The sequence below is a fragment of the Argiope bruennichi genome, chromosome 8 (genome assembly GCF_947563725.1).
Source record: "Argiope bruennichi chromosome 8, qqArgBrue1.1, whole genome shotgun sequence".
Lineage (NCBI taxonomy): Eukaryota > Metazoa > Arthropoda > Arachnida > Araneae > Araneidae > Argiope > Argiope bruennichi.
Window position 1 is genome coordinate 37735689 of NC_079158.1, and position 17369 is coordinate 37753057.

Genomic DNA, 17369 nt, shown 5'->3' on the forward strand with positions numbered 1-17369 from the left:
TGGCGAGATCCAACCACCATGCCGGAAGCATCTTATCCTCATTTCGAGGTGCCCCCCGGGGGGTTCTGCCTATGGCAAAGATAACTGAAAAACGCTTTGATCTAGACGGATAAAATTGTTATACGGTTTTTATACCAAATTGGTAGATTCATATCAAATGTTGAGCAAAATCCGCTCCAAGAAGTATTTATATATCTAGCTATTCCAATATAAGTTAACACGGTAAATACAAAACTAAGAGCGCTAAACAGATAAAATTCTACATATAGTATTAACAACCAGTTTAGACACCTATCAAATTTTGAGCCAAATGCAACAAGCGATTGACCATCTGTCGGTCTGTACTTTTAGAAACATGTAAACACAATAACTCAAAGACGGAGTGACTTAAATACATCAAATTTGATATGTGGTTTTGTGACTAGAAGCGTAGTTCTGTTTCAAATTTTCATTTCAATCGGTTGAAATTACGAGTGTAAAACACAAATTCGATTTTTGAATTCTATTAACGCATTTCAGGGATAAATCGCCAAATAATTCGCCAAGAATGACACGATAAATTCAGTAAAAAATGCTAAAATTACGACCAAGTTTAATATTTCGTAACTATTGTACGCCAATGTTATGGGAAGCATTCTCTGAGATAATGCCTTTATTAGAGAGTATGGGGGGAAGTTTTAGGGAAAACCACTCCCACTAATTTCAATGTTGATGATCAAGAGATGAAGATTCGATTTAGTTTTCCATGCTGAATAGATTGTTCTATAAGATATGCTTTTAATAAAAGTTTGAGATTTATTGCATTTCCAATTAAGGTCAAAATCAAGCAATATTGAACATTTTTTAAGTGCTTCAAGTTTTAAATGCTGCTGCCTTTTCTTGTGATATAATTGGCTGCTTAAAGATATACACAAAAGTAAGAAGATGCATAGCATACTGAACAAAATGGTATAAGGATCTTAAAAAGAGCGTGAGTTATAACTCAATCAAAAGCTGAAATTTAAAAATATTTTGGCGAGGAACCATTAAAAACATGATACATAAAACATTTGATTGAATTTTTTAGAAACCATTCATTCCAAATGGCATCCAGAATTGGCTAGTACAAAATAAGAAATGAAAACAGAAATCCCTTTTCGATTACAAATTTCGATCGAAAGTAATAAATATGTTTTTTCATTGAGAGTAAAAGCTTGTTATATTATTGTCTATGCAATACCAGTTATTAAAATTGTAGTGCGTTAGAGCACAGAAAGAACATTTCTTACATCTTAGTGAATTTTGTATCCAAATAATAGAAGATAATTTATATTCCAACTAAACATTTTTTAAATATAATTAATTGATGATTATCTATATATTTAAAGCGGCATAACCAAACAACCCATCGAATGTTCCTAAATTTTATTTTTTTATAAACGCTTATGACCCCTTAATATGTCATTAATAATCGAAGGGCTACCGAATTTATGGCAGAAATTCCAAAATCACTTCTTTACTATATATTCTACATTGGGAAAACTACAACAGAGTGAACCGAAACCGAAGAACCGACTTCGTCAGTTTCTATTTCATTTATTTGCGTTTCATTATTGATGGCCTATTTGCTCCGACACTTTTTTTTTTTTAGAGAAATGACAAAATAAATTCCCCCGCATCATCAATTTCACTTATTTCTCCATCTTGCATGCATAGCCGGATGTACAAGATAGTGAATATATAGATGCTCTATGTTCAAGCGCAAATATGATTTAAAATATCATTTTCATTTCATGCGATGAAATGTTAATTCCTCAAAGTTGGTTGGCATTATTAAATTATTGGTAAAGTGCGCGAGTTCGCAAATTGTACAGACTAAGTCTACGGCAAAGGATACCGACGTGCTCTGATTGGTTTAAGCCTTGGCATCTTTTTGGCAATGTTTTGCTTAAGAGATGCCATACCGAAATATATTTTTATAAAAATAAATAAAATTTGCGAATTTATCCCCCCCCCCCTATTTTTTACGGTTGACATGTAATATTAATCTGGAACACATAAACAGCAGAAAAGATCAAATCCTAAAACCTAAATTCAGGAAATATAAAAATTACAATTTATTAAAAATATATTTTTTGTATGTGTTTCTTCATAATATTATTTTAATATAACTAAAAAAATTAGCTACGAAATCACATATTCCGTTAAAGCTTACATATTTATACGTTTTGGATATTAAGTAATCATCTCCCCTTATGTAGTTGATGGAAAAGTAACAAACGTTCAGCAACAAGTTCCAATGACTACATAAATTATCTAATAAAGGCACGAAAATCATAGAAAAATAAAAAATATTTAATTGCTGCATCATATGTTCAGTAATTACTTTCATACAATTTTTATACTTCTGTGCATAAACAACATTAGTTACTTGTATTACTAGTATTATTGGTAATATTTATTATTATTATTAATAATTAGTATTAGTAGTATTACTAGTAATATTTAGAGAAAACAATTGTATTAATAAAAATTAGATCGTGTTGATATTCACTCGTTTCTTCCATTAAACTAATGAAAGATACAAAGTTTGAGCCAAATAAGCGAAAACTACACTATTATGAGTGCAAAACATTGCCAAAGACATGCCAAGGCTTAAACCAATCAGAGCACGTCGGTATCCGTTGCCATAGACTTTGTACAATTTGCGAACTCGCGTAAAGTGCATTACAAATATTTCTATGATGAAAAATACTAAGATATCCACACAAAAAATTAGATTTTTTTAAGGTATAGAGCTTTTATTATTTGCATAGAAAATGTAATGGCGTGAAATGAAATTTATATACAACAAATAAACAACAAAAAAAAAGTAAAAAGATGATGAGTTTTAAGATCCAAGAAACGAAGATAATGTATCTAGATATCTGATCCATAAAACAACAGAGAAGAAAATGTTTTATGCATCAGATACACGAATAGAAATTCTTTTTTTATGTGTACACTCATGATAAAATTTCCCTTTTGTAAAACGATTCATGTTTCAAGATGTTTCTTTTCTTACATATGAATTCTTTTTTAAACACTAATCACCAGAGGATAAAAGATTCCACCTAAAGATATTTCTTTTTTTCATTTATTTATTTTATTTTTTACTGATTTTATTTTATTGTAACAACAAGGACATTTAAGAATAAACATTTCAGGAATATTTGTTACCATGGCAACCGTTCAATGGTTCTCGAATAATGGGTTTTGAGTTACAGTTACAACTTGCAATCCATCAAACAAATTCCATTTAGAAAACCGATCTAAAATAAAATATACTCGGAACCCAATCATGTATTTTTCATAGTTATAAACGGTCTTTCTTCCTCTCAAATCATTTTGACATTTGAAGATTGTTTACCGTTTATCACTTAGTTGTTGAACATTTTTTCCTGTAAAACTAACTATATATGTATACATATATGTAAATAGGTTAGATCTCTAAAAATTGATGGTATTGATGAACAAATGCTTCGTTATGGATCACGAGGGCCTCTTAGGTAAATTCATATAAAAAGAATACCTTTTGCGATGCTTTCCTGAGAAGATTTTGGGAAAATTTCTTCAAGTCTTCACCGATCATGGTCCCTAGAACTTAAAACCATGCTTCGTTCAAAAGTTTGTATATACGCGTACAACGCTTTTCCCATGTTATCTCGTGAACAGAATAAATAGAATAATTTTATTTGGATTTTAACCTGGCTTGGAATATGTTGTTAGAAATGCAAAAACTTCGGATGAGTTCGTAAATGACCTATTTAGCTCAAAGGGGGTGGAAATGGTGGGGAGTTGAAATTTTTAATTTCTCTATATATTTCTTAATTTTGAAGATAGAAAAATAGTTAGTCAAAATAGCACCTCAATCAGGACGAACAACTTTTGTATTTAAAGTTTTTCATTAACTGCAATATCTTAGAAGTTACGATCTGAAAAGTGATTTTCACGCCCTCATGTTGATTGCTTCTAACATCAAATCAATTTATGTTGCCAGGTAGTAACTCAGATGTAAAGGAACCTTTGGCTTCCAACTTAAGGAGAGGAATTTTATTTTTGAAAGATGTTTTTTTCCCAAGAGAAGTATATGATCACTGTTCCAAAATAAAAACCATCAGAAGTGGTTCCCCCGGAATTTTCTTCGCATATTTTCAAATAAAAATGCTATTTCCCACTTCCAACCCATAAAACTGGAATTTGAACAAACTCATGCACATGAAAGCTTTCTGTTTCGAAATATACAGATTTGCCAAATTGAGGATAATGCCCCAGAGTGCTTGAACTCAAGGCTCTTAATCACCGGACATGTGAATAGAGTAATGGCATGTCAATGAGTTTGCTTAGCAAAGTTTCGAAGTATAGAAAGAAAATTGAATGTTCATTTTAGAAGCCATCTGAAATGAAAATAAGAGACAGAATTTCAATTTCAGTAGTATGCTCATACACCAAATTTCATTTATTGAGTTTGTAAAATATCGTATTTGTATATAAGCGAATGTACTAACAGACAGACAGTTAAGCAGATTTAAAATTTTGATACAGAACTAACCTTAAGATGCTAAAAATATATTCTAAATTTTATTTAACTCTTTTTTTTTATTATTGTGTTGATTTGCATTCGGACAAAGAGACAGACAAACTTCCTGAGAATAGATTTCACTTCGAATTTGAAAGAAATTTACAAATTTGATATTTAGATCACACAGTAAATTTCCTCGGTCTAGCTAAAAGTGTTTTTGAGTATTGTATTTACAGAGTGGCAGACAGATATAATCCCAAAAAAACAGCGAAAATTAAATCAGCGAAGATATGGCGAAATCTCTCAATAATTATGGTGTTTTCTCTTTGTATATTTCGCATACAAGAAAGTAAAAATATAATTATATTCGTTTTATGCCAAAACATCGTTCTAAACGTTTTTCGATTAGGCTTAATAATGGTAACTGCCTCACAAAAATCATTTATTTTCGTCGCAAAGCAACTATCCATTATCTAAATTGTTTATCCATTATCTAAATTCACGAAAAATATTGTTATATAAAGTATTAATTTTTAGTATTAATTTATAAAAAAAATATTAATTTTTTTAAATTAAAAAAAATTCCATGAAATAAAAATTGATACATTTGGAATATTAGGTCTTGGATTTTTAGAGGCGTAGACAGGGTTTTTGGAAAGTGAAATGTTCCGAATTTTTTTGATAGTAAAATAATCAAAATTTTAAATTATTTCTATCAAAATTGCAGCTAAAATTTTTAAATCCTTTTCTAGTGATCAGTTATTATCTAAATGCTACATATGTATTCAAGAATTAAATGAGAAAATTGATCGTTCTAAGTCGGGAGGGGAAATTCTGCGTCATACAAGAAACAGAAAACCCTCTTTAAAACATTATTATATTGTTACAATTCTGTAATTTTGCTATCCTGCACGGCGTGCTGAGCTTGGCGACCATTTGGCGACTTGGCGTTGAATTTGGCGAGTTTGGCGACTAAATGGATAATACCAGAAAGTTCGAGAAGTTTCATGATCCATCCAGTAATAACAGAGATACACTCAGATACGCCCTGATTGGTCAGAAGATTCTAGCCCCGCCTCCCGGAACTATAAAAGACGGGCACTCAGAAGCCACGAAGAAGTCGTGTGGATCGTCAGAAATGGTGTGTGCGAGTGGTCGGAGTCGCCGACGAGTAAACAGATTTGAGAGGATCAGACAGCAAGCAAGCTGCTGAACTATTAGAGATTAAATGCGCTGCGTCATTACAATTGAGTGGCGGTATTTGTAGCAGAAGAAAATTTTTGTAACAATATATAAACGAATACTACATTTGTAGTATTCGTTTTTCTTTCAATTTAACAAGTCAGATATTGGCAAAAAAAAAAATAAAGTGATATTTATATTTGATAATAGAAATAAAAGTGACTGCGGTTTTATATGTCTAACCCTTAGCAAATCAGTTATATGCAACCAAATATTGCACACGCATTACTTAAGACAAAATAAAGAATATTGTCAACTTTCAAAATACAAAAATAATTAAAAATTCACTTAATTAGAAAATTATAGAAATATTACTGCATTTCGGCAACTTTGGACCAAATTGTTCCTTAAGAAGTACTTATATATCTTAAAAATTAATGATGTGAAGTTTTCTTAGTATTTCGTGTGAGTTTTCCTAAATATTTTATTAGTTTTTAAAATTTTAATAAGCAGTTGAGTAGAACGATTAATGAAGCACGATTCTGAAATAAGGAACCTTGTAGAAAGATAAAACTCTGACTACCTTTCACCTATTTTTTGAAATTTCTGTTCTATTTGATAAATATTTTAGTAACATTCTTTACTTTTTTAAAAGTAAATATGAACGATATTTGAAACAATAATTTTTTGTTATTAAAGAACAAGAATACAAACGAAGAACGATTGTTAGAAGAATTCAGGAAGAAAGCTTAAAGAAAAAAACTGAAAAATTGGCATTTAACAATTTGTATCAGAAAATAAAATATCGATTTGGTTTACTGATATGGAAAAAAAAATCATGCACCAGGGGTTTTTAATATTTTAATTGAATAAATATTTACAGTTTAATTTTAAATATTTCAAATGATAAAGAGTTTTCGTGTATTACAATTTCATACAAAAGCAGTTTTTACATTGAAATTAATGGATTTAAATTAATTTAATTCCAAGTAACAGCGAAAGTATCATCTAGTATTTTATACACATCTTGGTAATATTTATATCCCTACTAGACAGATTTATGGATATTACCTTTTGTTTATCAATAAGCAGATTTTCATGAATAAAAAAATTTTGATAAAGAAAGCTGGAAAAAAAACCTTACTTGTGTTCTATCAACGAAATTTAAAGCAAACCTTTTTTAGGTGAAACAAGAAATAAAATTGATTTAGTAATCGGCTTTGCATCTTCGCGACACTTTAACATTTTCCAAAATAGAAAAGAAAACAAAGCTCGTGAAAGTTGATTCTAGCATGAGAGAGAAAATAAAATGTTTTCCCCTAAGCTCCCGTTGCTTAGAAGTTGTATTATTTGCTAAAGTTTTGTATCAAGAGTACTTTTTCAAAGCCTTCTCTTTCGCTACAAATGCTTGAAGTTTTTTTTTACTGCACTATTGCATTACTTGCAGGCAGTGCACTTCTATATCAGACTTTTGTTCAAATTCAGCAGAAGTGGTGTAAGCAATAACAAGCAGTTAGTTTAAACTTTAAAATTTTATTTAATCTTGATCAGTACTTAGTTTGTATAGAACAATGGGAGATTGGTTAATCAAAATTTTGCTCGTTAACTAGCTTGTTCGTTAATAAATATTCGCTTAACTATGGATTTTATAGTGAATTCGATTAATTTATCATTTAGACCAAAGAAATAAGTAAATAATACTCACAAATACAGCAAATTATCTATGAAGTTTGTGTTTTAAACCTGGAATGCTTCGATTCGAAAGGTTCTAAGTCAGATTCATTACGACGCATTTGAAAATTCAAATCACAGACACAACTTTGGGTTTCAAACCAGGAATCTTTGGATTCGAGAGCTTTCACCCATCAAAATATATCTACTTATGGACCAAATTCATATATATTACCCATCATTTTGAGTACCGAATTCTGAAATCAAGAAAAGACCAAGACCAGACCAACACGATTTTACTCAAGAAAATAATAAAAACATAGGAACCAAAGAAAATGAAGTGCCACAAAGTTTAAATTCAAGAATCTTACAATTCGAAAGTTTCCAAGTCAGTTACATTACATCACAATTGAATATTCAACAAACTCACATAACTTATCATAAATGAAATTTGGGTTTTAAACCAGGAATCTTTGAATTCGAAAGCTTCCATCCACCAACATGTACCTCATTATGCGCCAAATTCACAAACATTACCCATCATTTTTTAAATTTAGATATCGAAACAGCTTTGAATTCTGAAATCAAACAAAGATACCAAACCAACACGATTCTACTGAAGAAGGTTATAAGTATGTAGGAACCAAATAGAATAAAGTAGTACCAGGTTTAAAGTCAGGAATTTTATAATTCGAAAGCTTCCAGTTAGATTCCTGAAGTTAAGATTGAATATCCAACACATACACAGCTTCAATATTCAATTGAAAATTCACAGACACAACTTATCATCAATGAAATTTGGGTTTCAAACCAGGAATCTTTGAATTCGAAAGTTTCCATCCACCAACATGTACCTCATTATGTGCCAAATTCACATACATTTCCCACCATTTGCGAAATTTAGATCTCAGAACAGCTTTGAATTCTGAAATCAAACAAAGATACCAAACCAACACGATTGTACTCAAAAAGGTTATAAGTATGTAGGAACCAAAGATAATAAAGTAGTACCAGGTTTAAAGTCAGGAATTTTACAATTCGAAAGCTCCCAGTTAGATTCCTGAAGCTATAATTGAATATTCAACACATACACAACTTCAATATTCAATTGAAAATTCACAGACACAACTTATCATCAATGAAATTTGGGTTTCAGGGCAGGAATCTGTGGGTTCGAAAGCTTCCAACCACCACAACATACCTAATTACGTGTCATGATCACATAATGACTCATCATCAATGAAATTTGGGTCGCGAAACAGCTTCGGGTTCTAAAGTTAAGAAAGGACCCGGGCTCTAAGTAAGTAAACAATTAGTTGGTAGGAGCTAAAGAAAATGAAGTGATACATTTTATGCATCCTTAACTTTATGATAAATTAATGTGAAATTGAACAGCTGAAGTTTTAAAACCAATTCTTTGCATAGATTACAGATCGTTGGTATTCAGTTCGATTTCGATTTGTCAGTTGCTTTTAAATATAATAAAGAAGTAAAAAGTGTAATATTTATAAATTATAAATTCACTAACTAATAAAAACAGTTATAAGGAATAAATAGTCTTTTTTATTTTCTCGTATACGTAGTACAGAGAAAATATAGCAGCCGACAAAAAATTTGAATTCGAGATTTTGACGAATCTCCGCGTTTAAGACCTCCATTAGATTTTTAGAAAATGACCGTCTGTCTGTCTGTGACAAAGATAACTCAAAACCCCTTTGAGATAGACATTTGAAATTCAGTATGCAGTCTTTACACCCAATTTGCAAATTTTTATCAAATTTTGAGTAAAATCTGTTCAGAGGAAGTCCGACTGTCCGGCTGTTCTATTATAAGTTAACACAATAACTACAAAACGAAGAGAGCTAGATAGATAAAATTTGGTACACAGAATAAACATCTATATTATCAAATTTTGAACCAAATCCAACTACGGGTTGACTGTCTGTCGGTCTGTGCTTTCAGAAACATGTTAACGCGATAATTCAAAAACGCAGTGATTTAAATGTATCGATTTTGCATATATTTGATATTTAATTTGATATTCAATATTATACTAAAAAAGTTCAATTCTGTGTCAAATTTCTGTTTCAACCGTTTGATAAAAACGTCTAAAAAGACAAATTCGATTTTTAGATAGTATTACCGCATGCCAGGGATTGATCGCCAAATAACACGCCAAGGATGACACGATAGATTCAGTAAAAATGCTTAATTCATACCAAATGTAGCATTTTTACTGAATTTAAATTTATATTTCTTAACTATTGTACGCTAATGGCACGTAAGGGGCTTTCTGGCATGACAAATTTATTACAGAATAGGTAAGAAAGTCTTGAAGGGACCACTCTCGCTGGTTTTCTCGTAGTAACGCAATAGTTAAAAATATTGACGTCTTGATTTTGATGAATAGGCACGTTTTAGAATTTTACCTAAAATACAGGGTGTTTATAAAGTCCCGGACCCATTTTGATGTTTAATAATTCATAAAATAATAAAGATATAAACACACTTATGACATTTATTGATGAAATAACTCATATATTTTCCTTTTCAGGTTTGAATATTTTTACTTTTGTAAATATCGTCTGCGCGTGTGGTTAATTTCAGATAATTTCATTTTCCAGTCTAAATATCTGTACTTTTATAAATATTGTCTGCTTATTAATTGCATTTTTCTCTCTTTTGTTTTTGTCAATTATTGCAATGTTATGTTTACTTTTGATGTGTTTGTTCTATGTAGTACTTTTGTATGTGATGTTTTATTCGACCGGATATTAAGGAGAATGCATACACCACAAGAGAAAGCACAGATTTTATGGTGGTTCATAGAAATGAAATCGATAGTGCAAGCACAGAGAAATTTCAGAAGAATTTACCAAAAAGATTCTCCATCCAAAAACAGCACCTTGCGGCGGAAAAAGAATTTTCTAGAAATTGGAAGTATCGAAGATAAGAAACGTTCCAGACGTCCTTGCACAAGTGATTTTGATGTTGAGCGTGTCAGAGAGACATTTTTACACAATCCTAGAATATCTGTGAGATCAGCGGCAACAGAATTGGATATGCCAATTTCGACGGTGTACAAGGTTATTAAGAAAAAATTGACTGCATGCATACAAAGTTCAAATTGTTCAAGTTTTGGAACCGAACGATAGGCCTAGGAGGATGGCCTTTGCAACAGATATGCTAAGGAGGATAGAAGATGCTGCTGATTTTCTGAAGAGCATAATGTCCTCCGATGAAGCATCCTTTCATGTTTCTGGCATTGTTAATCGCCATAATGTGCGCAAATGGCTCTGTGGATGCCGACATGCTTGTCGCTACCTGGCGTGAAATTGACTATCGACTTGATATTCTCCGTGCGACGAAGGGGGCACACGTGGAAGTTCATTGACAAGGGTCATGAAACTTTTTGAGTCTATTTAACCATTTATGTTATTAATTTAAATCTATCTTTATTATTTTATGAGTTATTAAACATCAAAATGGGTCCGGGACTTTATAAACACCCTGCATATCTACTCTTTATTGAGATTATACTTACTCAAAAATTCGAGTACATAATTGACAAATGTCCAAATCTGGCAATCTCGTATTCGAATTTTTGGTATACACAACACTTTTTTACTAACTTGTAAACAAGAAAACAAAAAAAAAGTATTCTCCAATAGACAGTTCCGTTTTTCCCACATTATTATCCCTTATAAAGTATGGTAAGAAATGCTTATATTTTTCTATTTAAAGCACAATGGATTCCGTATATACTGAACTTCCATAAATCAAAAATCCTTGTCTATCGAAATTCATAAAAAGAACGTTGGATTTTCAATTGAAAAAAAAAAAGTTCTGTATATAAAATAAAGTTTCTACATATCGAACAAAAGTTTTCGTACACACCGAACTTCAAGCCTGAAGTTCGGTATGTACGAAAATCGTATTTTTGAGTTGAGTTCGCATGCTCACATTGCGACAGACAGACAGACATAATTCTTAAAAATGCGATTTTAGGACTGAATTTGAAATACAAATACATCAAAATCTCGAAGTCAAATGTTTTTGATTATTACTTTCCTTTCAGTTAGCATTCGGAGAAATGAGAATGACTTACACCAGTTTACAAAACACATTCTTATGCAAAACTTTTCTACCGTTATCACTCGCACGGCTTTGTCATTTTATTTCAGAAATGTAAAATAAGGGAGTCTTATTTACACGGTAACTTGGCAGCACTTCTTACTCTCCGATTTCCCGCCGAAATCTCGTTTTCACTGGCGAGTTCTGGAACTGTAATAGGAATAGATACGAGATATTTCCTGAATGTCAGACGGAAACATAACCAAACCGAAAATGCATTACTAGTAATGCGCTTGAATTTCAAATGAGCCAAAAATTCCGAAGACGTATCTATTCGATAAATTCTGGAAGGTAAAATTTCACATAATAAAAGTATGAAATCCCTTCTCAGATCTTGCCTGAACTTCTTTTTTTTTTTTTGCACGCATATTTGTTACTTTGTATTTGTATCTTTGTTAAGTAGGCATTTATTTCTTTTATGTGTGAAATCCCCGTTGGCGCATACATCATGAAGAATTTATTGGAAGCTTTCATGAGGGGATGGGGGGGGGAAGAGAAGGATTCAAAAATACTCCTGGCTTATTGGAAAGTGGGTCGTATGGCAAAGTTTCTATTCAATGTTTATAGAAAGACTTATGAATACAAAATTCAGCAACATAATTTAGTTTCTTACTGATCTTCCATCCTATATCTTATCTCTGCTGTCAGCATTCCTTTTTTCGTATAACTGAAAGCTTACAGCGAATAAGAGACAGCATACAAATGAATAAGGAATAATTGGAGAGGTTTCATATTGATCTTCCACCTTATATATTATCTCTATTGTCAGTATTCCTTTTTTTTCACATGACTCAAAGCTTATAGCGACTGTAATAAGGACAAATAAATAAGGAATGATTGGATAGGTTTCATATTGATATTCGACTTTATATATTACTTCTATTGTCAGCATTCCTTCTTTTCATATAACTCAAAACTTATAGCGACTCTAATAAGAGACAGTATACAAATAAATGAAGAATGATTGGATAGGTTTCATATTGATCTTCCACTTTATATATTATCTCTATTGTCAGCATTCCTTTTTTTCATATAACTCAAAACTTATAGCGACTCTAATAAGAGACAGTATACAAATAAATAAGGAATGATTAGATAGGTTTCATATTGATCTTCCATTTTATATATTACCTCTATTGTCAGCATTACTTTTTTCATATAACTCAAAACTTATAAAGACTCTAATAAGGGACAGCATACAAATAAATAAGGAATGATTGGATAGGTTTCATATTGATCTTTCACTTTATATATTATCTCTATTGTCAGTATTCCTTTTTTTTTTTCACATGACTCAAAGCTTATAGCGACTGTAATATGGACAAATAAATAACGAATGATTGGATAGGTTTCATATTGATATTCGACTTTATATATTACTTCTATTGTCAGCATTCCTTCTTTTCATATAACTCAAAACTTATAGCGACTCTAATAAGGGACAGCATACAAATAAATAAGGAATGATTGGATAGGTTTCATATTGATCTTCCACTTTATATATTACGTATATTGTCAGCGTTCCTTTTTTTCATATAACTCAAAACTTATAGCGACTCTAATAAGGGACAGCATACAAATAAATAAGGAATGATTGGATAGGTTTCATATTGATCTTCCACTTTATATATTATCTCTATTGCCAGCTTTCCTTTTTTCATATAACTCAAAACTTATAGCGACTCTAATAAAGGACAGCATACAAATAAATAAGGAATGATTGGGTAGATTTCATATTGATCTTCCACTTTATATATTATCTCTATTGCCAGCTTTCCTTTTTTCATATAACTCAAAACTTATAGCGACTCTAATAAAGGACAGCATACAAATAAATAAGGAATGATTGGGTAGGTTTCATATTGATCTTCCACTTTATATATTATCTCTATTGCCAGCTTTCCTTTTTTCATATAACTCAAAACTTATAGCGACTCTAATAAAGGACAGCATACAAATAAATAAGGAATGATTGGGTAGGTTTCATATTGATCTTCCACTTTATATATTATCTCTATTGCCAGCTTTCCTTTTTTCATATAACTCAAAACTTATAGCGACTCTAATAAAGGACAGCATACAAATAAATAAGGAATGATTGGGTAGGTTTCATATTGATCTTCCACTTTATATATTATCTCTATTGCCAGCTTGCCTTTTTTCATATAACTCAAAACTTATAGCGACTCTAATAAAGGACAGCATACAAATAAATAAGGAATGATTGGGTCGGTTTCATATTGATCTTCCACTTTATATATTATCTCTATTGTCAGTATTCCTTTTTTTTTTCACGACTCAAAGCTTATAGCGACTGTAATAAGGGACAGCATACAAATAAATAAGGAATGATTGGATAGGATTATTGGCCAGTTTCTGACATATCAGAATGAGATTGCATTACATCATATTGTTTTTTTAAAATTTTCACAATGTCAAGTATGTCAATGACTTAACTATGTACTAATATTATGTGCTGGAAAAATCAAATAACAATGCCAATTAAATTATGCAAATTATGCCAACGACTTAACTATGTACTCATATTATGTTAGAAAAATCAAATACTGCATAAAAATCAATGAACATATTTCATTTAACATTATACAAGTAGATGCCAAAGATTAATATAATTGCGATTCTCTGCAATCTGACCAAGGGATTGACAACCTTTTCTATTCTCTCGAATTCTTAAATATTTTAAGCCTCTCAAGAGTGACAAAAAATTAATTAATTTTGAAGAATAATTCTATTGTTATGCTGATTAGAAATTCAAATGCTAATAGGAGCTCAATGAATGGGCACCAATGGTCTTCATATAAATATGTCAATGCTCATTTAACCCTTTAAAAGGCCTTTTTTTTTCTAGTCATATTATGTTAAAATATTTTTAGGCGTGAAATTAGAATAAGAAAAGGGATTCATTTAGCTTATTACATAAATTTAATTTGATTAATTAATTAATTTGGTTAATTAATAATTAAGTAAAAAATCAAGACACATCATTTTGTGTAAGATAAAGAGCTGAAACCTCTAAGTTTCTGTCTTTCTAAAAAACTTTGTCAGAACTGATGCCAACATACATAAATTCATACAAAGATTGATAAATTTGGTAGGAAGCATACTTCGCACGGCCCTAGAAAGGGTTAACTGACTCTAGAAAAACTGCTGTCATACCTTGAATTCTTTTGAGACAAACGACTTTAAAGAAAATAAAACCTGTCAACTTTTTTTTTGTTTTAAAAAAATGAATTCTCTTTCAAATTTTTTTTATCAGATTCAAACTTTTTTGAATCGAATAAAAAGGATAATTAAAGAAGCTTTATAAAGCACACTTTTATTAGTGTTAAATGAGACTAATTATTATATTTTAATTATTTTCTACTTTTCAACCTTGAAATTTACTATTTCCCAAACTCACTACTATACGGCACTTCAATTATATAACCGCAATTTTTTTCAATTAAATATAAAATTCAAAAATATCAAAATAGTGTAGTGTTATTGAAAAAAAAAAGAGTATACAAAATTTCAATCTACTAGCAGATTTCGCAAAGTGATTAAACAATTATAAATTCCATCTTTAAAAATGCAAAAACAAATCAAGTTTGATAGAAGTGTAAAATAGAGTTAGAATATTTTTAAAGATAAATGAATCGAAAAGTTAGCAGAACGGATTCTTTATAGACACCTCTTACTCTTTAATTTTTGCTTTATACGAAACAGACGAAAAGTATTAAAAAATTTTCTCTTCTTTTGCTTGATTGGACATACTTTTAGGTTCTCTTTGAGATCAGTTAATCTATTAACTTAATTAAATTTTTATTTCTTTGGACAGGCGCCATCTAGTAGTGGAGGAAAAAAGGTGATTTCCTAAAACCAGATTCAATTTTAACAGCCACTTAACAAATAAAATTAAGAAAAGTGTTCAATAAAGACATCTTACTCGCTCCTAACATTTTACAAATATTTTTACCGGATTTTATTCGCAGGAATTCGGCTTGAAATGCTAAAGAAGATGATTCCTTCTTTTCCCATGAAAGGATTCGAACAATAGGAGCGAGAAACGATAATAAATTCTGCTGCTTCAGCGGATTTTTTTTCCAGTTTTCTGCTACAATTTTCCTTCTATTTTTACCGATATCTGAAAAACAATTTTTATTTAAACAAACCCTTTGTTATCGGTTTAAGATATTTTCATTGCTTAGACTTAACTGCGCATGAAAATTATAGCCAATAAAAAAGGCCCTTTAAAGGGTTAAAAGGAAATTATTCCCCTCAAAATTTGCCTTTGCATTAAACGCTCTAAATTACATCTTTTTACACACCTCTCTTGTAATACTATAGGTTTCAAATTCTTCATAGATATGCCTAGATTTGTTTAACCGTTTCTAGGGCAGTGAGAAGTATGCTTCCCACCAAATTTATCAATCTTTGTATGAAATTATATAGGTTGCATAAGTTCTGACAAAATTTTTTAGTAAGCCAGAAACTTGGATGCTTCAGTTCTTTATCTCAGACAAAATGATATGTCTTTATTTGTTAATTAATTATTAATTAACCAAATTAATTAATCAAATGAAATTTAACTAATAAGCTAAATGAACCCCTTTTCTTATTCTAATTTGAAGCCTAAAAATATTTTAACATAATATGACTAGAAAAAATGGCCCTTTAAAGGGTTAATCTATTAATTTAATTAAATTTGTACTTCTTCCCACAGGCGCCATCTGATAGTGAATTTAAGAAATAAACAAGCGATTTCATAATTCCAGATTCCATTTTAACATATGCTAAATAAGTCAAATAAAATAAAACCAAAATTACAATCAATGTTATAACAAAACAAGCCAAATTTCAGAGATTTAAGACCCAACGGTTTTGAGTTATTTTGTTCATATGCATGCAAATATAAATACCGACAGATCTCCCCTTGACATCTATGATTCTAAATTTAGATCTGCAACATTTCTATAATTTTTATATTAAATCTGCATGCTAAATTTTATCCATCTGGCATTTTTCGTTTTATAATTAGTGTTAACTTATATTCGAATAGAAGGGGAGACAGACTTTGAATGAATTTCATTCAAAATTTGATAGAAATCAACAAATTTAGATCAAAGCTCATATATTAAATTTCATCCGCAGAGCTGAAAGCATTTTTGAGCTGTCTTTGTGAGAGACAGACAGAAAAACATAAGGCCAAAAATGTATTTTTCGGACTCAGTAAGATCTGAAACTGGAGATTCGTAAAATCATGAATTCTTTAAGGATTACAATATTATCTCTTTATATATTTCGTATACGAGAAAATAAAAAAATAGATGAAATAAATGGAAGACACGTAAAACTATTGCCCAGAAAATATTTCCTTAGACAGTAGACGAAATATTTTGTCTGTTAAAATGAATCAGTCAAAATGATTTCGAGCTGACGGTTTTCGTTCTCCGAAACCAAACCAATACTATTTTATGTGATGTGTGTCAGCTGAAATTATTCTAATCTCATCAACAGGATGGACGAGAAAATTTCCTGGGGAAAGATTCGAAATTAGGATAAGCAGCTTGAAATAGGATTTGAAGTCGCTCATCCTGACTGAAAAGCAATCGGATCCTGTCAGGGGAGCGATCATGCGCAGTTGAGTCCTTACACTCGAAATAGAATTAAAGGCTTTAATTGGAAATTCAGGTAGAAACTAGCAATGTTTCCCGGATTAAAACTTTATATCCCTAATTAAGTTAACTGCATTTTTTATTGTGTTTTTAGCATCGTTAGATAAGTTTTCGTTCGGAAAAAAAAATAAAAATCTTTTAATTAATTAAAATTAATTTATTGATTA

The 17369-nt window shown here is 30.6% G+C and overlaps 1 protein-coding gene across 2 annotated transcripts in view; it reads right to left on the reverse strand.

Annotated features, from left to right (window-relative positions):
* The window catches only part of LOC129980549 (apoptosis-stimulating of p53 protein 1-like), a 599431-nt gene that overhangs the window by 357739 nt on the left and 224323 nt on the right, over positions 1-17369 (reverse strand). The window lies entirely within an intron of this gene.